General features: G+C 39.3%; 1 protein-coding gene across 2 annotated transcripts in view; it reads right to left on the reverse strand.

The window, feature by feature from the left end:
* The window catches only part of AKAP6 (A-kinase anchoring protein 6), a 685039-nt gene that overhangs the window by 507687 nt on the left and 153714 nt on the right, over positions 1-23638 (reverse strand). The window contains exon 3 of one of the 2 annotated variants that reach the window (XM_032242690.1): positions 4294-4395. The exons of the other annotated variant lie outside the window; for it this stretch is intronic. The gene's annotated coding sequence lies outside the window, so the exon portion shown is untranslated. The remainder of the gene's footprint in view (positions 1-4293; positions 4396-23638) is intronic. 2 annotated transcript variants of the gene reach the window in all.

Genomic DNA, 23638 nt, shown 5'->3' on the forward strand with positions numbered 1-23638 from the left:
CTCTCTCCCTTTCTCCCCCTCCCCCTCTCTTTCTCTCTCTCCCTCTTTCTGCCTCTCTCTCTCTCTAAAAAAAAAAAGAAAAAAGAAAAGAAAGGTAATGTTATTTTGCTTGTGGGGGTCCTAATTCCTCATCCTCGAGTTTTTAGAAAAATTCTTACCAGTTAATAATTCAATGCTTGATTCCAAAACTCTGAATCTTGCCAGTTCCTCTACTTTGTCTCTAGCTTCTAAATTTTTTTTAAATATGGTCTTAAAGAATTATATTATCAAGAAGCTTTAATCTGTTAAAAATATATATATAACTGTTTTCAGAGTTCATTGTTACAGCCATTGGATTTGGATGACTTGTACTACTCACCCATTAGAAACACTACATCTGACCCATTAAATTGGCATTGGTCCAAGTTTTACTAAACTAAAATATCCCCTCCTCTGGCTGCTCATGGTGTATTTCGGTATAAAAATCTTAAATAGTGACTCATAACTCCTTTACAGAAGAGTCACAGAAGCCCACAAAGAATGCATCAAAAGTAAAAGAAAAATGTTACATTAATAAACACTTAGTGTTTACAAAGTGGTTACAATTTTGATTTGCATAACTAGCTTTCCCCAGTTCCCATCCTGTTAGCCAGTGCTTCCTCAAGCTAGACTCCCCAGGACTATGTGCATCCTTCTGTATGGCAGTTTATTTGTTCATCTCCTCTGCAAAGTCCTGACCCTTGTGGGGCATTCTACATCCCCAGGGCACAGTACAGTGAAGGAATAAAGTAGGAACTCAGTAAATATGTGTAGGAGAAAGAGAAAAGAGAGGAAGAGGGAGAGAAGAAAGAAAAGAGAAGTAGAGAGAGAAAGAGAAATAGGAGTGAAAAGAGTTATAATCTTAATGTCTTGCAGATGAGAAAACCACCCTTCAAATCAGGTAAGTGACTTGCCTAAGGAGCTTCTACTCCATCCCACTTCACCTGGAATCTTTGACTCCAAGCTATACCTTGGTTCTTCCTATTCTCCACATTTGAAGTATCTGCCTCTTTCTAACTTCTTCTTATCAGCTCATTCTTCAAAACGCAACAGTTAATTCCACCTTTTTCATAAAGCTTTCCTCACCTACTTCAACTCCCCATGATTTTTCCCTCCATTGAAGACCAATGTCACCAATTTTTATACAATCATTTTATTTTATTTAGAAACAGGGTCTTCCTCTGTCAGGCTGGAGTGCAATGATCATTACTCTCTGCAGCCTCAAACTTCTGGGCTCAAGCGAACCCCCAGCTGTAGCCTGCTGAGTAACTAGAACTACAGGTGAGCACCCCCATACCCAGCTAATTCTTTTGTTTTTGTTTGTTTTGTTTTTGTAGAGACAGGGGTCTCACTGTGTTGCCCAGGCTAGTCTCGAACCCTTGGCCTTAAGTGATCCTCCTAACTTGGCCTCCCAAATATATAAACATGTTAACGCTTAAATAAAAACAAAGAGTAGTCTTTATGTTTACATTTTATTTATTTACCTATCTTTTCTCAGAAAGATTATAAGGTGACTTTTTACATATGCATGTTCTGGCTCTCTAAAATTCGTGAATATTCATTAGGGGTTAGGGTTATGATATATGTATCTTGCTTATGATGGTTTATCAGTCATAGAAAACAAGATAAGAATTTATTTTTAGGACTTAATTTTCATATTTCTGAAGTTCTCCTGCCGTAGTTTAATATTTACTCCTCTACTTCCCAGTATTACTATTTAAACTAACAAATAATATCCCTCAAAAGAAATCAACCAGAGTGAATTTTAAAAGGATGATTTGTTGACTCAGTTTTGCATCTTCAGGAATCTGCTGAAATTAAAACCAGGAGTCATAATGAGTCACTCCTCTTCCTCTTACACAAGGAAAGAGCAATCATGAATGGAATATATAACAAATGAGGCAGGTCCCTCCAGTACTAAAATCTGCCCAAGTATTTGCATGCCAACAAACCTACAAAATACTAACCCCAAAAAGATCTTTCAATCACTTTCAGAGCCTTTCTAACAGTATTTTTTTTTTAGCTTTAAGAGAATTAACTACCCCTCCATTGTTTACAGTGTAGTAAAAGATTTATTTTATGCAAGTTACTCAGTGTTTCTTCCAATGCACCAGAACTAATAGAGCCACTGGTTTCTTCCCTGATCAGTTAATAAGTTATTAATGGCTGCGCCTCAGAATTGTGCAATAAAAGACACTGCAGAGCTCTGCTAATGGTCGCATATTAGGAACAACGGTTCTGGTTTGTAGGGAATCAAACTTGGTCATTATTTGTGTTCACTTCTTGTAATTAAGCATTTAAATAGCACTTGACATTCGGCAACCATTTTTATAAGCATTCCTCTTAAGAACCTAGAACATCATTAGATCAATAGCACCATCTTTATAAGGCATAAACTGATGCTGGCTAAGGACCAAGAAAGCTTATTCCTTCTGTATGAAGGTGATGCTCCTCCCATTAGGGAAACCACTAAGCTTCTTTTCCAACAGCAGCTTCTGGTTTGTGCTAATTTGTCAACAGTCTTTCTTTTACCAGGTCTTCTCTTGACAGATGGCAGGTGTTTCAGAACCTCTGATCCTGTCCTGCAAATGCCAAGCATCATACAGCCAAAGTGGAACACAACATACTGACTTAGAAATAATGGTCATGTAATGGCCACATGTTAAGCTGCTTTAGGGGGTTATGATTGTTTTTCTTTTTTTGAGATGGGGTTTCGCTCTTGTTGTTCAGGTTGTAGTGCAATGGCATAGTCTCAGCTCACTGCAACCTCTGCCTCCTGCGTTCAAGTGATTTTCCTGTCTCAGCTTCCCAAGTAGCTGGGATTACAAGTGTCTGCCACCACATCTGGCTAATTTTTGTATTTTTAGTAGAGACAGGGTTTCACCATGTTGGCTAGGCTGGTCTCGAGCTCCTGACCTCAGTTGATCCACCCACCTCGGCCTCCCAAGAAGGTTATGATTTAACAGTAACTTAGATAATTTGTTTTGTTTAAATCATGGAGAATTACAAAAATAACTGTTATTTATATTTGGAGCAAGCCAACTGCTAAAGGAATAAACACAGTGCTTAAAATGGATTGTTTTCTCCCACACCTGTTGAGGAAAAGATTCTTTAAACGAATTTAATTGTACTATGCACTAACCACAAGCCAGCACTTGGAAGGAAACAGTGATCCAGGATCAAAAGGATGATCACTGTGAATAAGTTGTGTCAGGCTAACTACCTCCTACTTCTTTATTTTTAACAAGTTTGCTAAATTAACAGTTTAGAAAATGTAATCCATAGTATACCTATCTAGTTTTATCAAAGATTTTAATTAAGTTGATTATGATGTAAAAAAGATAATGGACAACAGGAAACCTGTAACAGATCTAATGACATTGTCTAGCAGTTACTGGTTTCTGGGTCTTTATCAATTTAAAAGGAGGTTTTTTCTAATTGTTCCTTGCTTATTGTGGACAACAGGTCTCTCCTCTAAGCACTTCTCAGGTCCATTCACTTCCGTCCACCTCACTGCATATCTTGGTAGCAGTCCTGGCTATCTTTCATCTGGGTCCCTGCAATGGCCAATCTCTGCCTTCAGTCTTGCTTTCCTCTGATTTTTAACCACATTTGAAAAGAATGTCCATCTTTCCTGATGTTCCCAGTTTATGCCAAATGTCCCAGAATAATTATTAATAAAGCCCATTCATTCTCAAAAGTGCCTTCACTGAGTGAAATTATATGCCTATCTTTAAAGAGCATGATTCTAACCACATCTCTCCCCCACTTAACCCTTTCAGTGGCTTATCGCTGTCCTTAAAGCCCACATTTATTCAGCATTTTTTAAAACTTCTTAATATCCACTAAACTGTAAGTTCCATGAAGGCAGGGATTATCTGGTCTTATTTGATAACAACAAAACCCCAGGGCACATAATAGCACCTAGAACATAGTAGGTGCTCAAACACAGGTTGAATAATTAGCTTGTAAAAAGTCTACAGTTTGGGTACTGCCTATCTATCCAACTTCATCTCTGCCCTCTATTCACAGTCTAATTTTCAGTCAGATTGTACTGTATTCGGTTACTTTCTTACTTCTAGTCCTTTGCATATGCTGGCACATGTTCCTCCTTCCCGCCCCCACTCCCACCTCCACCTCTAGATCCCCCAATCTCCTGCCTAATTCCTTTAAAGTCACTTCCTTTGGGAGGCCTTCCCCAACCTTCTAGTTAGGAAATGTCCTCCCACTGTGTATGCCCACATCACTCTGCACTTCTCCTGGACTAATACTCACCATACTTTACAGTTAACAGTTTTTGGTCTCTCACTCCGGTAGTCTGTTTATTCTGTGATCACACTTACACATACTTCCAGCACCCAGTACAATGTCCACCACCTAAGACACAATTAATAAATAACTGCTGAATTAATGAAATAGGCGGATATGATCTTAAAGGTACAATATAAAGATAAAATGGGATGATAGTCCTCCCTTACTCTGCAACGGATTATGTTAAGTTCTAGGTACTATGTGTTAAGGTAACATAGCTCCTGCCTCCTCAGAGAAAAGAATCAGGAGGATTAATAGAGTGCTAACCAGAAATGGAGATGAGAGAGAGAGAGAGAAGAAATGAAGGATGAACTGCCTTCAAATTTCTAGAAAAAAAGAAAAGATTAAACACGTTTCGTATGATTCTCTGGCAGGACCAACAGAAGGAAATTCGAAGACAAGAAGTTTGGGCTTTTTAATAGTCAAAGCTACCTGAAGGTAAATGTGTTGTCTATGAGGCACTGAGTTTCCTGTCTCCAGAGGCATTCACAATAGGCCAAACTGTGAGTTGGTAGAGATGTGAAGTTGGACTACTTTTAGTAGTAAAAAGCTGAAGTAGCTAAGCAGCTTGGTCAGATTGGAAAGGAAATCCAAAAAAGGCCCCAGTGCATACCTCACTGAGCTAGCTGGGAATTCATCCTGTCCCTATTCCACATGTCTATGAAGGAAAATAGGCTGGATCAAGTAGAACAAAAAGGAAGGCTTAGTAAGCAGGCTACTAATGGTGATGTAGTCGCTGAAGAGAAAATGTGAATCATAAAAATGCAGTTGATGGCAATCCATTCCTGTTTACAATAAAAATGTACAAATAGATATTGAAATCAGCAATCAACTTTTAAAAGTAACAAAGAAAAAGACAAATCTGTTCACTTTAATCCTAGGTGAAAAGAAAGATCCAATCTTTTTCAAAATAAGTACTATTTGATAATGCTTATGTTTATAAACTTAGCTCCTGAACAATTAATAATTTTTTTTAAAAAAAAGCAAGGAGATGGAGTTGACATCCATTTAATTCTATGAGCATGAACACTTCTAACGACTTCATATTCTTAACTCATGCTTTGAGTCACCGGTGTAGAAGTGCATGAATTATTGAGCCCTGGGTTAAGACTCCAGGAGGAAAACTGATGATACTGATTTATGTTTTGGAGGCTCTGTTGTTTTGTTGACTTAGTGGAACAAAAAATAATTTCCCAGCTCTGAAATTCCAAGAAGTGAGTGGGCTTCTCTCATTCATGAGAGTCAGTCCAGGGTAGTAGACCACTGTTCCCAGGAGGGCTTCCAAAACACCTTTTGAATAATTCATGGTCTGAACTGGAGCAGCCTGCAATAAGGAATTTTATAATGCCCTCATGTTGGACAATCATGCAGGCCCTTTTCAAGAACTTACTCCACATCTTCACGAAGAGGGATGTTGGCTGGTTTATAAAACCATGCTGGAGTATGCCCTGGAACTTATTTCCCCCAGCCTCCTCTGAGCTGTGCTAAGTCTCCTCTGACCTTGCATAAGTCTCTCTTTCTCCGAGGGGACAAATCTCAGATTTGAACTCCTCAATTTTTCTAATCAATATTTTGGCTAAACATAAATGAAAATGCTTTTCACAGCTTTGATGACCATATCACGTTCCACCACTACTTCCCAATACAAACACACACACACACACACACACACACACACACACACACACAAACAGAGCATTTTCAAATCCAAATACAAAGAGAGAAAGATTTCACTCTCTAGTTAGCAAAGGAGCACAGCAAGAGATAAAATATGCAATGCCAGTTAAAGTCAACATTAGAGGGCTTGGTTCTCAGGCCAGATTGCCTTACTCTCACAATGGTTTTCTAAAGACCTTGGACTGAAGTCAGAGAATATCTGCCAAGGATCACAGCCTTCCCCCACAACCCACTGCAATCACAGTCACTATCAGTCACTGGGTGGTGTAGGAGACAGGCTATCAGCACACAGTCTGGGAACCCATCTGGAGGAGACTTTTGCCCCATGAGGGACTCCCCCACAAAGAATTAACTCCCAGGAATCCTCAGCATGAAGCTTAGTTCAAATGTAGTGTTCTAAGTGAAGGAGGACTTGTTAGCTAATAAAATAATGAAGTCTGTCTATCAGGCATCAGCTCACTGCAAATGGGCAGTGACAGGATGAACAGGGGAGCGATGGCATAGGGCCTGAGCACAGGTGGCTCTCTTCATGGAGGGGGTGCAAACAAGGAAGGGTAGGAAAGAGAAGAAATGGTGGTGGGGGAAAGATAGGAACAACGGGTTGCTATTTAATGAGTGTGGTTTTGCCTATCCATTTGTTTATCTTAGTGGGAGAAACCATGAGAGGGTTTACATTTTAAGGGTCAGGACTAATAAAGAAAAAGAGAGGTTTGAAGGCACAAACAGTAGAAAAGGGTTTAACCAGTGGGCAAAAACCCCAGGAAGTGGGAGAGGGGTGGATTAACTGTAAACAGGACAGTGACACCTGTCCCCTAAGAAAGAAGGAAATAGTAGGTAAAAATGGTAGTTACCAAGTCTGGGTCAGCCTGGAAGCTGAGATATTCTCACTCAATGATCAAAAGCTGCTTGGTGAAGTAGAGGGCATGGTCTTCCTCCAGGAGAAGTGGGGAGGTGAGATAATGGGGGGGAGGGTTGAGACAAAGGTTTGGACTGGTTGCTGAGAGAACAGAGGCCCTTCTGACAGTCGGCCTGGGTAGAAGTGGCCCAGGAGTGGTACCCATGAGAGATTATAGTACAGGAAGAGAATGTGGTCCCTGGGGGCCAGGGCAGCAGAGGGAAGCTATTCAGAGGAGGTTATACAAATAGGAAAGAATTGGGATCAGTAACCAAGAGGGTTTAACTGACCACCCAAAGCACATATTATATGGTCGTTTCCAAAGAAATGCTTGACAGCTCCTGGGGCTGTCAGTAAGTCCTGTGAGACATCAGCTACCTTCAATGGCAAGTGTTCCTGTCAGTGCTGTACAAAAGGGAGAGACCCAGCATAAAGACACAGTGTGGAAATGCATTCTAGACTCCTAATTGGAGAATCTCTCTCCTTCTCTCCTATGACTTAATCATTAGATAAAGTAACTTTATTGTCCAGATGTGACTCACTTGACACAGTTACTGCCATCCTGTAGCCCAGGAAATCATGGGAAAGATAAGACTAACACTGGAAGCAATTAGACAACATGGCACTGTGTCCTGTCATCTGTAGCATCAGGTGAACAGTGAGGAAGTCCAGGTGGGGAGTCAGTGAGAGCTTACCTTGTTTCAATATGCTAACTTGGGCACACAGCTTAGACCCTTTGAGTGTCAGCTTCCTCTTATGTAAAATAAGGGAGTTGGTCTAGGGTCTAGCTAATTTCTAAGCCAATCCCTGATTCTATTATTATCTATAATTTCATCATTAACTCTTTTCTTATAAATTACATGCCTGATTCCAGAATCAAAGCAACTCTGGCAAGTAAATCTACCAGTTAGCAACAAATAAAACAGAAACATTCTGACTGGGACCTCAATGTAGCTGTCATGATTTGCTGTTCATGCTGTCAATTGTCATCTAAAAAAGTAGTCTTCCTAATTGGGACTTCTAGAATATAAACTGTGGGAAATGATTTTAAAATCCTTCTCCTCAAGATTTTTCTTTGGAATGAAAATCTTATCTCCTTTCCTTGAAACATCTACACTTCAGTAGGGGCGGGATGGTTACTATTGGAGTGGAGAAGGAGGATGTGGTCTAAGTAAACAAAAGACTGAAAAATACCTCCAACGTGAAAGATCAAAAAAATTATGACAATTTACCTTAGACAAAGAGATAAGCATTTAATTATAGATTCACCAAAATAATCCCACTCCCTCTTACCACCACCCCTCTTTCAACAGTTTGGGTAGGGAACTGAGGAGCACTGACATTACAGCTGCCAGCCTATTTTTGGACAGACTACTCTGCCCCTGCCCACCAGCAGCAACCACAGTCTACAAGCCAATAAAATTCTCCAGTGGTCCTGGTTATGGTAAAATGTAATACAAAGTTACAATGGAATCTTCTCTGTATCAATAGCTAGAAGAATCCCAGAAAGTACTATAATGAACGGGTCCAAAACCATTTCATTTTTTACATCAATTTATTTTCCCCCAAAACCTGCCTTCTTTTTCATTCCTTCCTTTTTCTGCTCAGCTTTTACAAAAAGCAATCCAGATTCATTGTGTCTACATCCTCACCCGAGTATAAAGCAGCTTACCACTCCACTCTTACTTCGCCTGTTCTCACTCCTACCACTCAGACAGGAGATCTGACACAGAGTGAGAGACACAGCCCCTGACTTCATCCTTCTTAAAACTTAATGGGGGAAACCAGCTAATTCCTTTACAATCCATCTCCTTCCATTACTTTCTTTCCTATACAAATGTTACTCCTTCACCATGGAATAAATGCCCACTGCCCTCTTCTCTCCCTAGCAACCACCTATTCACCTTTTCAGTTGAAGCTCAGATGGTATGTTGTGATGGTTAATACTGTCAAGTTGATTGGATTGAAGGATGCAAAGTATTGTTCTTGGGTGTGTCTGTGAGAGTGCTGCCAAAGCAGATTAACATTTGAGTCAGTGGACTGGGAAAGGCAGACCCACCCTCAGTCTGAGTGGGCACCATTTAATTAGCTACCAGCACAGATAGAATAAAGCAGGCAGAAAAAGGTGGAAAGAGCAGACTTGCTGCGTCTTCTGGCCTTCATCTTTCTCCAGTACTAGATACTTCCTGCCCTTGAACATCAGACTCCAAGTCCTTCAGCTTTCTGGACTCTTGGACTTACACCCGTCGTTTGCCAGTGGCTCTTGGGCCTTCGGCTACAGATGGCATGCTACACTGTCAGCTTTCCTATCTTTGGGATTTTGGGACTCAAACTGGCTTCCTTGCTCTCAGCTTGCAGACAGCCTATTATGAGACTTCACCTTGTGACTGCGTGAGCCCATATTCCTTAGTAAACTCCCTTCATATATACATCCATCCTATTAGTCCTGTCCCTCTAGAGAACCCTGACTAATACACACCTCTGCTGTGAAACCTTCCTCTACTCCCTCTGGTAGACTTAAATGCTTGTTTTCCTGTGTTTTCACAGCACTTAGTACACAGTCAACCTGGGATCAGTAGTAAGAGGGTTAACTGACCACCCAAGGCACACATTATATGGTCAGTTATTGGTAGGGGTTTTATTTGTTAGTTTGTTTTTGTGCTTCTGCTTAATCATAAGTGAAGTAGATTCTGTAAGGGAGAGAACATGTGTTTTCTCTCTGTAGCTCCAGTGCCCAGAGGAGCAAAAGCTACAAACCCCAAAGTCATCTTTGGCTCATCCTTTTAGGTCCTACTTGGACTGAAGTCTTCACTTACACCTCAGAAATACTGACTGTCTTTTCTGCTCTCCAGCTCCACAGTCACAGTCTCAGGTCAGCCCTTGTCTTTTCTCACCTGACCTATAACATTGCCCACTTTCAGCCCTCCCCCAACTGACTGATCTTTCAAGTTGTCGAAAAAGTGATTTTTTTAAAACATGGATCTGATTGTGTAACTTCCCTATTCAATAGGATAAAGTCTTAACTTCTTAGGATGGCTCCAACTCACCTCTCCAGTCCCATGTCCTACCTCCTCTCTGTGACTTGCCTGTTCCCACCAGCTACTTATTTACCTAATACCTCAGTTCCATCAGCTGGTACATGCCATGTTTGCTCATGCTTCCATGCCTTTACACGTGCTGTTCATCCTGCCTGGAATATCACTACCACTAGTCTATTCCCTTTCCTCCTCAAACATATACATTTTCTTGGAAAATTACTATTTGGGATAAGATCCAGCTCAAATGTTGCCTTCTCTCTGAAGCTTTCCCTGAGTCTAACAGAGTTCATTTGCTTCTTTCACAATGTACCCATATTACTTTGTATTAATGTGCTATATTTTAATTCTGTCTATAACCCTGTATCCCTTAAGAGTACTGTAAACTCACTGACACCCATTATATACTTTATTTATCTTTGTAATGCACACAAGACAAGTCATGTCGTACTGACATATAGGAGGTTCTTAATAAACTCACTGCTGGAGATGGTTGTGGAGTCTTCCTGACTGGAATTATGCAAAAAGAAAATATAAAACATTTAACATGAAGCCTGGGGACACTCACTGGTCCACAGGTAGAGGGAAAGACTAGACAATTCTTCAAGGAACCTCTCAGTTCTAGTCTGATTCTCATAGCATTTCCTGAATACCTAAAATAGGCCAAGCACTGTGCTAGGTAATCATTTAAAATCAATCATTTCTTATAACAAACCTGAGAGGTAGGCAAATTATTTCCATTTCAATGCTGAAGAATAAAAATTCAGAGAAAAGACTTGCCCAAGTTCCTGCACTCACTCAGCACCAGAGCACCCCCAACTAACATATAATTCAACAATAAGCCTGCACAACAGGAAGGAGCCCTTTTTAAGCACTGAAGGATGGCAATACACCACTGACCCTCAATGAATGGGAAAGACCAATCAACTGATAATAAATGAACAAACAGAAATCTAATGATTTTTCCTGTAGCCTAAGTGAGCTCTGGTCTCTGTTGGGATAGAGCCTTATAACGTGCAAAGTAACGTTAATAAAAACCAACACAAATTCAATTCTAATCATAACTGCAGGTAGAAATATCCCCTACAGGAAGGAGAAAGATTTCAGAGGCAATGAAGAAAGCTAATTACTCCCTCACATCATACTTAGCAAAATCCAAGACAAAAAACTAATTGGCCTCCCTTTAATGGTCCCTGATTCACTAGTTACTGTGCTTTGAAACAGCTACCACTTTGCCTGTTTGCTGCCTCCTTTCCAGCACTGGCCTCCTGAACTCTGTTTTTCACTATCCCTACCCTCCACATTCCCCTTATCCTATGCCATTTATAGCAGAGCCTTACACTGATTCCTTGATCTCACTAGGTTCTACCCCTTCAGTCTAAGATGACCGTCCACAGCTTCTCATGTATATATATTCAGGCCTGGCTCACATCTGTAATCCCAGTACTTTGGGAGGCTGAGGTGGAAGGATCACTTGACCCCAGGAGTTTGGAACTAGCCTGGGCAATATAGTGAGACCCCCATCTCTACAAAAAAATTTTTTTTTTAAATTAGGCATGGTGGCACATGATTATAGTCCCAAACACTCAGGAGGCTGAAAGGAGAATATCACTTGAGCCCAGGAGCTTGAGGCTACAGTGAGTTGTGATCATGCCACTGCATTCCAGCCCGGGCAAAAGAGCAAAAGCATGTCTCAAAAAATGCTGTGCATGTGCGCGGACACAGACACAGACACACAGACACACACACACAAACACATTCCAATGGCCAAAACTGGAACAATTTGAGCACTGTATTAAATAATAAATAACCATAGCATTGGAGTATAGTTCAAGAATAAAATAAATATCCATGAGTCTATATGGATATAAATGATTGAATAAATAAATGCAGGAGTGACAAATTCCTTACAAAAAAGTTCAATTAATAAATGTAGGGGAATGAGGGAAATAGAAAATCACCAATATGACAGGTGATTGCTACAGGCAAGATCTACTGATGAATGCTACAATCGATGGGTAAAATTTTTAGGAAAAAGAGAATATGTCAGGCATGGTGGCTCACGCCTGTAATCCCAACACTTTGAGAGGCCCAGGTGGGTGGATCACATGAGGTCAAAAGTTCAAGACCAGCCTGGCCAACATGGTGAAACCCTATCTCTACTGAAGACACAAAATTAGCTGGGTATGGTGGCAGGCGCCTGTAATCCCAGCTACTCAGGAGGCTGAGGCAGGAGAATTGCTTGAACCCAGGAGGTGGAGGTTGCAGTGAGCCAAGATTGTGCACTGCACTCCAGCTTAGGTGACAGAGCAAGACTCTGTGGAAGGAATGAAGGAAGGGATGGAGGGAGGGAAGGAGAAAAAAAAGAGGGTAATTTCATAGCCTAAAATATCTACCCTAGATTTACTAATGACTATGATGATTTTAACAAGCATCCACACATTCTTTGATAGACCTCCCTCCAATAGGTAGAACTTAATTTCTCTCCCCTTAAGTGCGACTGAACTTAGTGACTTGCTTCTAAGGGACAGATCACAGAATGGGAAAAATATGAATTATAATGACAAATACCATGTTTACCATGTGATCAAGGTTAAAATCACCAGGGATCTGTTCTATGGCTATCACAAGCCCTCTAATAGAAAATGATGAGAAAGGTACATCACTTTCGTGATACTCTCCTGAAAACTGGTAACATCAGCCTATACAGGAGGAAACACAAGACAGACTCAAATTGAGGGACATTTTACAAAATACCTGACCATTAGTCTTCAAAAGTGTGAAGGTCAAAAAGACAAGGAAAAGGCCGGGCATGGTGGTTCATGCCTGTAATCTCAGCACTTTGGGAGGCTGAGGCTGGCGGATCACAAGGTTAGGAGTTCAAAACCAGCCTGACAAACATGGTGAAACCCTGTCTCTATTCAAAAAAAAAAAAAAAAAAAAAAGACAAGGAAAGACAGACAAATTACCATAAACTACGAACTTGAAGAAACTAAGTACATAGGATGACTAAATGCAATGTAGGACTCTGGATTGGATACTGGAACAGAAAAGAGGGTATTAATGGAAAAAAAAGAAGTCTATACGGTAGTTAATAGTAATGTATTAATATTAATTTCTTAGTTTTGATAAACATACCATGATTATGTCTATGCCAAAATTAAAGGAAGATGGGTGAAGGGTACATATGAGAGCATTCATTATTAGTTTTATAACTCTTTCATAAATCTAAAATCATTTCAAAATAAAAAGTTTTTTAAGGTATGCCTTTTCTTTTTCTGCTTTTTATGTGTATTTTACACTTCTATTTAAATTTTTTTTAATTTAGCATGTTTTTCTTCAAAAATCAGAAACAGAAAAAAATGTTCATTTTTAAAGACCAACTTTTTGGAGAAGGCTCCTCTCAGTAGGATAAATTGTTCTTTATCCTGTATTTCCTCAAAATTTTTTTATTCAAAAATTCTACTATAACACTCAGTTCATCCTACTTTATTTTATAGTTGTTATGTACCTTGTAATCCCACCCAGCACTTAGAATCCAATGTGTTAGCTGAATTTTTGTCATGGAAAGAAGCCTACATCCATCTAAGGCCAGTCTCTGAGCCAACCCTGACTTTGGGAACAGCCTTCCAGATGCTCATTTCTCCAGACCTCTTCTGTACCTGGAACCTCAGCAGGTGTCTACTCTGCTCTGATGCAGCGCTATACCAGAGCTTTAAGGCCAAACAGTCCAACAGTGATTCAAATCTCTATCATATCTGCTTAACATTGAAAATACATCCAGCATGATGATTAATCCTTAGACAGTAGGCTTCTCATGCTGATGCAGGTATCTTTTAATCTAATCCACATCTCAAAGTTTTCCCTCCCTTCTCACTATCCCCTGGGGAACCCCACCCACCATGCTAGCTCCAAAGTAAGCAAGCCTACCTACAGCCTGCACCTATGCTCAGAATGTTTCATCCACCTTCCAGTGTTACTGGAATCATGGCTATCCTCTTATGACAGTCCTCTTGAGAGGCTAAAAACCAGACTACACCTAGAGCAAACTGCTCTCACTGCGTACCTAACCTCCCATTCAGCACAGGTCAAAAACCAAATACAGAGGGGAAAAAACAAGAGAAACAAAGTATATCCAAATTCCTTTAGATCTAAAACTTCATTCTTTATAAGAAAATAAGCAAGAGTTCATTTTTATGCAGAGAACAAACAGTTTTTGGTTTTATATGTTGAGTATCAATCACAGGATTTGCATAAGAATAGGGATTCCAAGTTCTGAACTAAGCAAGTCTAACAAGTGGCAAAAACCAAATTCTAGCCACAACCTTTGGTGCTTTATCACAGCCCTAAAATTTGTAATTGGGAATATATCCCAGAGTTCCAGAATAGGAAGTAGAGAGCTGAAGGTATACCCTCTGTGGAGCCATAGCTAACAAACACGATGTTTCAGAACCCTTGAGGCTTTAATACTTTTCAAGCTAAGAAAGCAACAGCCTAAACATAGTGCTTTTTGATGCCCCCTTTCCATTCTGTAGGACACAATCGTCTGGATGTGGTTTCAGAGTCACCTGGATATGCTGAAAGTTAACTTCTTCTCCCTCTCAGTAAAGTGCAGCTGGTACTTTTTCAACTGAAAACCTTCACTATCATTTGAACAATAAATAACTGGTAACAAAACCACATAAAAGAAGAGAATCCTCCATCCCCTGGCTAAGGCAGTCATAGATGCTACAATGCAGGTTGTGCATTACACATGGGCACCACTACCAATGGGTGTCCTTCATATCACAAATACCACAGATTTGCATATTTATTAGTGTGACTTTCCAGAAGATGGCAGTTGAAAGTATCCTATTCCAATTAAGTCAATCTATTATGACTATTTAGTAAAGGTGGATGTTAGGTGTTTCAAGAAAGGAATGTCTTTTTCTAATTTTCATATAGGTGCCACATGGGTTAGTAGCAGCCATGATTTGATTTTGTGCTGTAAGATTGTCTTCTATTCACTAATTCTATCTTTAAGTTTTTAAACATCAGAACACAGTAAAGATTTGCAAATATTCTTGTCTTTTCTGGCTATTTCTCGAAGAGTTTCCACTATATCTAGCTGAACAACAATCTTAAAACAGACATGGTTGAGCTTTCATATATAGAAACTCATACCAGCTTTTTAAAGATGTCTACATTTTCGTTTTCTCTCCACAGCAACAGTTCCTTGACCTAGTTTTTCCACTAAAAAGTCCAATTATTTTACACAATAAGGCTAAAAATTTGTCCTAAATTCATAATGAAAGAGACTCATTAATTTGCTCTCATCCTTAAAACAAATGTACTCTCTGTGTGAACTATATGATAGTGATTTTTTTATAACTCTAAATATGTCAAAAATATTTGTGGGTAACAATGACTATATATAGTAAGAGTTCCTATTACATATAAATAAATAGAATATGATTCTTTTCCTCAATAATTTTATACTTTAGTGGAAAAGAGAAATATATGAATACATGATTGCAATTCACTGTAATATGAACTTTACTAGAGGCATATGTCAGGTTCAAGCATGGGAATGAAGAAGGAGGGTCAACTCTACATGAGGCATCAGAGAAGTTCCCCTAGGAGACAGCACTCGGGCTCATCTTGATAGATGAGTATAAATTGGCAAGTGAGCAAGGCTAGGGCATACAATAAATAGCCTATGCAAAGGTCTATGGCATGAAAAATCAAGGGATATTCAAAAAGTTTAAACATGTTTAAATGATTAAAGCAACTTGTGCAAGCAGAAGGTATCGAGTAAAGGGAGAATGGAAAGAGGAAAGTGGCAAGAGATGGAACCCATCACATTGCCTGTGGAGGGCTTTTTATGACATACAATGAACTTTGAATTTCAACCTGTAGGCAAAGGAGAGTCACTGAAGAATCTTATGTAAGGAAATGATACACCCAGATTTTAGAACCTATAAGATTTTTAGAATTATTCTGGCAGCAGTATTAAGGGTGTACTGAAGGGAACAATATTGGAAGTTAACCACAGAGCAGATGACAGATGAGAAACCACCAAGAAGAAGAAATGTAAGAAGGAAATTCAGGGGTAGACATGTAGAGCGGGAGATGCCTATGAGACAAACAAAGGAAGGTCTCTGTATATAGACGTCCAAGCTAGGGATATAAACCTGTGAGTCCTCAAGACATAGATAGTAGGAGCAAGCCCTGGTATGAATGAGAAACCCTAAGCAGGGGACTTAGGCAGAGATTCTTCACCTAGAGTCCTAAGACTTCTGATGATTCTGTGGATAGAATGCAGGAAGTCTGGGAACATGAATGGGGAAAAAATCACGTTCTCGTTTTCATGAACTGAAATTTCTCTCAATTATAAATATAGGAAACGAGTCAAAGGAGTATCAGCAGCACTTGTGATTAAATCACAATACATGCCAGGTATGGTGGCTCACACCTATAATTCTAGCACTTTGGGAGGCCAGATCACCAATAGAATATGTCAGATATTTTCATATTACATTAGTTATTAAAGATATTTTGAAATAGCATTTATACTCATTATTGCTTCAAAAGTATGGTAGTTATTAGGCCTACCACTAGATCTTGTCTATTATGTTAATTAAAAAGCACACATATTACTACATCACAATTTTTAAAAATATTTTTGTAATTTCATTTCAGCATATTTTGATTTTTTGTCATCCTATGCATTTCATTCAAAACATTTAGAAACAGTGGAGGGATTCAGAAGCCTCCCCCTCCTGCCAGAGGGTCTGTGGCACAATTCAAGAACTCCTGGGATAGCATGAGAACAAGGCCAAGAGAGAAAACTTAGGGAACATACATTCATATGGTGGGGCTTGGAGTGGGGTGGAACTAAGAATAGTCAGGTAGAGAATTAAGAAAAGAACCAAAACTGCGCATCATTGAAGGATTTATATCCAAGAACAGAAGGATGATGTGGTCTATAGTATCAGAAAACAAATTATATCAGTATTGAAATGTTTCCCTTTAATTTACCAATTATAGCTTATATAAGTTAGAATCCTTCGGCTGTAAGCAACACAGTTGTCTAAGGTACATAAAAAGAAATGTGTTGAAGGAATATGAGGTAGATCACAGACTCAAAAAAAAAAAATCAAAGAATTAGTCCATAGAAAGGACAGGAAATGAGGATGTCCAGGAGGACTCGGGTAGCAAGAAAGAAATGTCACCATCTGTCATTCCCCTAACTTGTCTACTTGGCCTGACTCAGGGTCATATGTCCACCCCTGGGCTGGGAGACAGCAGGACACCTGAACTGACAGTTATACCAAGATCCACAGAGGAGGGCAGCTCCCTGGGATGCCATGCTGTCAGAAAGAAAAAGGACACTAGGCAAACAGAAGCACCTGTCCACTTCAGGGGGTCCTACTGGCAACCTTATGACAACAGTTTCAGTGTTAAGTGGGCATGAAATCTGGATTGCTTTAGTCTACAAGCTGACTTAAAGTGAAGCAGAGCATCCCACTAGGTCAAAAAGCTTGATTACAAGAAAGAGAAATGGAATAATGATAAGAAATGAACACAAGATCAAGGGAGGGCTGAAAAAACGATTTAAGTATACTTATAGATCGAGGAAAGAGCCAGAGCAATAGGAGAAGTTTCAGATCTGGGTAAGCCCTAGAAGATGGGTTGAATTTGAACAGAAAGAAATTATCATTGTTGCTTAGCCAGGCACTTATTGTGCCAGACACCATGCTAAACAGACTTCACCTGCATTATCTTTTAATACTGCCTGTTAGGTCATATAATTATCCCTGTTTCACAGAATGGGGTAGCAAGTTTTAAGTAAATTGTCCAAAGTCACACCGCTATAGAGGCAGAACAGGGAACAGGTACTTTTCCCTACGAAAATCCATATTTTTAACAATATTTTTCCACTTTTTATAAAACCCCAGAGAGAGGAGGTAAATAAGAGTGTACCAATTTGTAGGTTTGTACCAAGGAGGGAGGACACAGAAGGGATTCCTATCACTTAGCTTCACTTTTCTTTATAGGGAAATGCCAGCCATTGGTGGAGAAATGGGACTCCAACTAGAATGGCTATTATCAAAAAGACAAAAAATAACAAATGCTGGTATGAATGTGGAGAAAGGAAACCCTGATACACTGTTGGTAGGAAAATAAATTAGCACAGCCATTATGGAAAACAGTATGGAAGTTCCTCAAAAACTTAAAAATAGAACTACCATTCCAGCAACTCCACTACTGGGTGTTCATCTAAATGAAATGAAATCAGTATGTCAAAGAGACATCTGCACTCCCATGTTTATTGTATCACTATTCACAATAGCCAAGACACGGAATGAACCTAACTGTCCATCAATGGATGAATAAAGACATGTAGCATACATACGCAATGGAATAATATTCAGCCATTAAAAATGAAATCTTGTCATTTTCAGCAATATAGATGAACCTGGAGGGCATTGTTAAGTGAAGTAAGCCAGGCTCAGAAAGACAAATACCACATGATCACACTCATTTGTGGAATCTAAGAAAGCTGGTCTCATAGAAGTACAGCATAGGATGGTGATTACCAGAGTCTGAGGACAGAAAGAAGGAGGGAAAGATGGAGAGAGATTGGTCAAGGTGTGTAAAATGAGAGTTACATGAAAGGAGGAAGTTCTGGTATTCTATTGCACAGTACAGTGACTATAGAATCTTGTATATTTCCTAATAATTAGAAGAAAAGATTTTGAATGTTCTTACCACAAGGAAATTATAAACGTTTGAGATGATGGATGCATTAAATACCCTGATTTGAACAGTACACAATGCATACTTATATTGAAACATCACAATGTACCCTAAAAATATGTATAGTTATTGTATAAATTAAAAATAAAACTGAAAAAAAAAAAAAGAAATGAGAGGTTGGGAAAGGCACAGTGAAGCTAGTCGATGAGGGACTGTTAAAATCTGGGCTAAGAATGAGAGAGAACTGGCTAGAAAGGAGAAAGGGCCTAAATACCTGCCCCCAACCCACCCCCACACACAGTCCCCCAAGACTGCACAAAACTAGTGCCCACAGCTGTGAAACTCTCTATAGCTTCTATAGCAGGGCTACCCAGTGGGCATGGGAGTATTGGAGACAGACCCAAGCTCAAATCTCAGCTTTGCCTGTTATAAGGAGAAATGAAAAGTAAAGAAAACCTATAATTATTACACTAGTAATTTATTTGAATATGAGATCAAATAATCAGTGTTTACCATTCTTATCCTGTCTGAGCCAGTAGCAAACTAATGCTTTTAAATTTTATAGGTATAATTGTAGTGTGTATAAACACACATGTACACACACACATATATATTCAATTTCTGTCACTAACAACTTCAGCTAGATAGCATTCATCAACAAAGTTATGGTCAACTAGCAACATCTTACATAATTCTATTTATTTAAAGATTAATACATTTCTTTTCTTAGTATTTACTAAAAATGTACCATTCCAAATTTTTAGAACAGAGCAGGTAATAATTTTTTTTTTAGCTGGAGTCTTGCTCTATCTTGTCCAGGCTGTGCAGTGAGGCCATCTCAACTCGCTGCAGCCTCCGCCTCCAGGGTTCAAGTGATTCTCCTGCCTCAGCCTGTCAAATAGCTGGGACTAGAGGTGTGTGCCACCACACCCAGCTAATTTTGTATTGTAGAGACAGGGTTTCACCATGTTGGCCAGGCTGGTCTCGAACTTCTGACCTCAGGTGATCCACCTGCCTCATCCTCCTGACGTGCTAGGATTATAGACATGAGCCACCACGCCTGGGCTAGGTAATAATTTTGACTAATATAATAAAAATTTAGGAACACCTAAATGATTCTTTTAGACCTCTAGGTTAGAAGAAAGAAAGGAAAAACTATTTAACATCTGTAAGATGTACATCGAGGCAGGGTGTGATGGCTCACACCTATAATCCCAGCACTTTGGGAGGCCGAGGTGGGTAGATCACAAGGTCAAGAGATGGAGACCATGCTGGCCAACACGGTAAAAACACATCACTACTAAAAATACAAAAATTAGCTGGGCATGGTGGCACGAATCTGTAGTCCCAGCTACTCGGGAGGATGAAGCAGGAAAATCACTTGAACTCAGGACACTGAGGTTGCAGCGAGCCGAGATCACGGCATTGCACTCCAGCCTGGGCAACAGAGTGAGACTGCATCTCAAAAAAAAAAAAAAAAAAAAAAAAGAAAGAAAGAAAGAAAGATGTACATCTAAAATGCTTAAAAATAAAGTAAGATGTAGATTCAATGGTTTAATACCTTTGTGGAAACAATACTCTCTCACAAACATTTAAAAATATCCTGGAAAATCACTATATTATGTCTGAAAACCAAGTTCAATATTTACGGTTTAGTAGACAAAATATAACCCAAAGGACAGAATGAAAAGCAAGGTTCCATATTCAAAATACATATCTACACATCATAAAAATATCGGGGAAAACACATGCCAAACTGTTAAGCTATTTACCCGTGCTATTAGAATGGGGTAGGCTTGGAGTTCCCAGTCAGAGGAGGGAATTTCTACTTTTCATCCTACCATACTCTGGTTTTTAAAACATAAATCTGTATTACCCCATTAAATCTCCAACTATTTATATTTTTATTTACTTATTCATTCTATACATTTTTAAATTTTGTTATAATTTTGTATTTAGAGAAAAGTTGCAAAGATAGTATAGAGAGTTCTGGTACCTCCTACCCTGTTTCCTCCACTGTTAACATCTCATGTTACCAAGGCACATATGAAACAGTATAAAGCTGATCTTAGTATAAAACTATTAATTAAACTTCAGACTTTATTTGTATTTCACCAGTTTTTCCATTAATGTCCTCTTGCAGTCCCAGGACCCAATCTAGAATACCACACTGCATTTAGTTGTCATATGTCCTTAGTCTCCTCTGGTCTGTAACAGCCTTTTAGGCTTTCCTTGTTTCTCATGACCTTGATAGTCTGGAGGAATACAGGCCAAGTATCCCTAGAATGTCCCCAGTCTGGGTTTATATGATATTTTTCTGATTAAAATGGATTATGGATATTTGTGAAGAATACCATAGAAGTGAAGTAGTACTCTTCTCACCACATCACATTAGGGGTATACAATATCCACACAATATCAATGGTGACATCAACCTTCATCACTTGGTTAAGGGTATATTTACCAGATTTCACCACTGTAAAGCTACTATTGTTCACTTTCCATATCCTGTTTTCTGAGAGCAAGTCACTAAGTCCAGCCCACCCTCAAGAGTGGGTTAAGCTCTTCCTCCTAGAAATGGAAGTATTTGTATATATTATTTGGAAGTTTCTGTAAGAAAGATCTGTCTCTTCTTCTGTTTATCTATTTATTCAATTGTTCATTTATATTAGTATGCACTCACGTATATTTATTTTATATTTTAACTTAATACTACATTATTTATAAGGTTTGGCCAGTAGAAGCTCTTTCAGCTTGGCTCCTATGTCTCTTTGACAGTTCCATCCTTTTGTTTTTTTAAACACTTCCTTACATCCTTGAACTACATCACACTCACTCATGCTCATCTAAAATTTTTCCCTGCCCCTAGTATTCATCATTACTCCAAGGAGCCCTGATTCCTTTTATTAATGAAAAGTTTGTAGAAACCAATATCTGGGCATTAACGTGTTCCTTCAACTATCCTCAAAGTTTGTTGAAGCTGCGAGTTAGCGTATATTAACGTACTTCTTAACACAAAGCCTGACACATAGTAAACACTCAATAAATGAAAAAATCCATCATTGTTTTTATTATTTTTATGCACATTTGTAATAAATTTGGAATTCCAACTGCTAATCCAAAATTGTATCCCATTACTCATTGCATCAAGCCCTAACATGACCACATATCTTTCTATATCTCTTTCGATATTTCTGAGGCTCAGGACCGCATAAGGCCAAGAAATAGACACTCTCCATCCTCTGGGCCAGAAGTCTGCATTCTTTCACCATAGAACATTTTCCCTCCTTTCCAAGCATCTATGCAAAACAATAAAATCAAAAGAGCTTTGTGGAAAACATCTCCTGTGATCTTTTAGTTTTTAAGTTTAAATGAAATGTTTTGAAAGGTACTAAAAAAAAAAACCTCCTGTATACAAGTCAAACTCACTTTGGATCTATACAGTTCAGTTTTGAATTCCTTCCCAAAATAGCTTTTGTTTTGAAGTGCTCAATGTCATTGCTTTGGAAATGGCCATTGCCCTATAGATCTATAAAATGCCCCTTTAAACAAATCCTGTATGTCAAACATCAATGTCATTGTTCTTATTGAGTAACAGGTCCTAGAGAGTCTCTTTTATGAATTATAAACCAGTAACAAGGATCCTAAGAGGGTGACTTAAATGGTGCCTCCACCTCAAGCACTCTGTCTGGTTAGAGTGGCTGCCAGGAATCCCATGACACAGGAATCAGATGAGAGTCCTGAGAGATCTGTGAAGATGATCCTGGGACTGACAGGCTGGCATCAGGACACAAGAATAGGAATAAGTGAAAAATGTAGGGCCACTTGCACCTCTCAGGGAGTTATCTGGGCCCTGCAGAATGTGGGGTGGTAAGCAATGTGGAAAAAGCACCCTGGTTTAGCATGTATCAGAAGCCTTGAGGGTCCAACAGACACTTCTCAAAAGAAGACATTTATGCAGCCAACAAACATGAAAAAATGCTCACCATCACTGGTCATTAGAGAAATGCAAATCAAAACCACATTGAGATACCATCTCACGCCAGTTAAATGGCAGTCATTAAAAAATCTGGAGACAACAGATGCTGGAGAGGATCTGGAGAAATAGGAATGCTTTTACACTGTTGGTGGAGTGTAAATTAGTTCAACCATTGTGAAAGACAGTCTGGCAATCCCTCAAGGATCAAGAAATAGAAATACTGTTTGACCCAGCAATCCCATTACTGGGTATATGCCCAAAGGATTATAAATCATTCTATTATAAAGACACATCCACGTGTGTTCACTGCAGCACTGTTTACAATAGCAAAGACTTGGAACCAACCCAAATGTCCATCAGTGATAGACTGGACAAAGAAAATGTGGCACATGTACACCATGGAATATTATGCAGCCATAACAAAGGATGAGTTCATGTCCTTTTCAGGGACATGGATGAATCTGGAAACCATCATTCTCAGCAAACTGACACAAGAAGAGAAAACCAAACACCACATGTTCTCACTCATAAGTGGGTGTTGAACAATGAGAACACATGGACACAGGAGGGGAACATCACACACCGGGGCCTGTTGGGGGTGTGATAGAGAAGCTAGGGGAGGGATAGAAATGGGTAGGGAAATTGGGGAGGGATAACATTAGGAGAAAATACCTAATGTAGGCGACAGGGGGATAGATGCAGCAAACCACCATGGCATGTGTATATGTATGTAACAATCCTGCATGATGTGCACACGTACCCAAGAACTTAAAGTATTTAAAAAAAAAAAAAAAAAAAGAAAGAAAGAAAGAAAGAAACATGAGGGGGTTAGGCACGGTGGCTTACACCTGTAATCCCAGCACTCTGGTAGGCCAAGGCAGGTGGATCACTTGACGTCAGGAGATCGAGACCAGCCTGACCAACATGGTGAAACTCCATCTCTACTAAAAATATAAAATTCGTGTGCATGGTGGCACATGT

This window comes from Sapajus apella, unplaced genomic scaffold (genome assembly GCF_009761245.1).
Source record: "Sapajus apella isolate SASKATOON/1434 unplaced genomic scaffold, GSC_monkey_1.0 scaffold50, whole genome shotgun sequence".
NCBI classification, from domain to species: domain Eukaryota; kingdom Metazoa; phylum Chordata; class Mammalia; order Primates; family Cebidae; genus Sapajus; species Sapajus apella.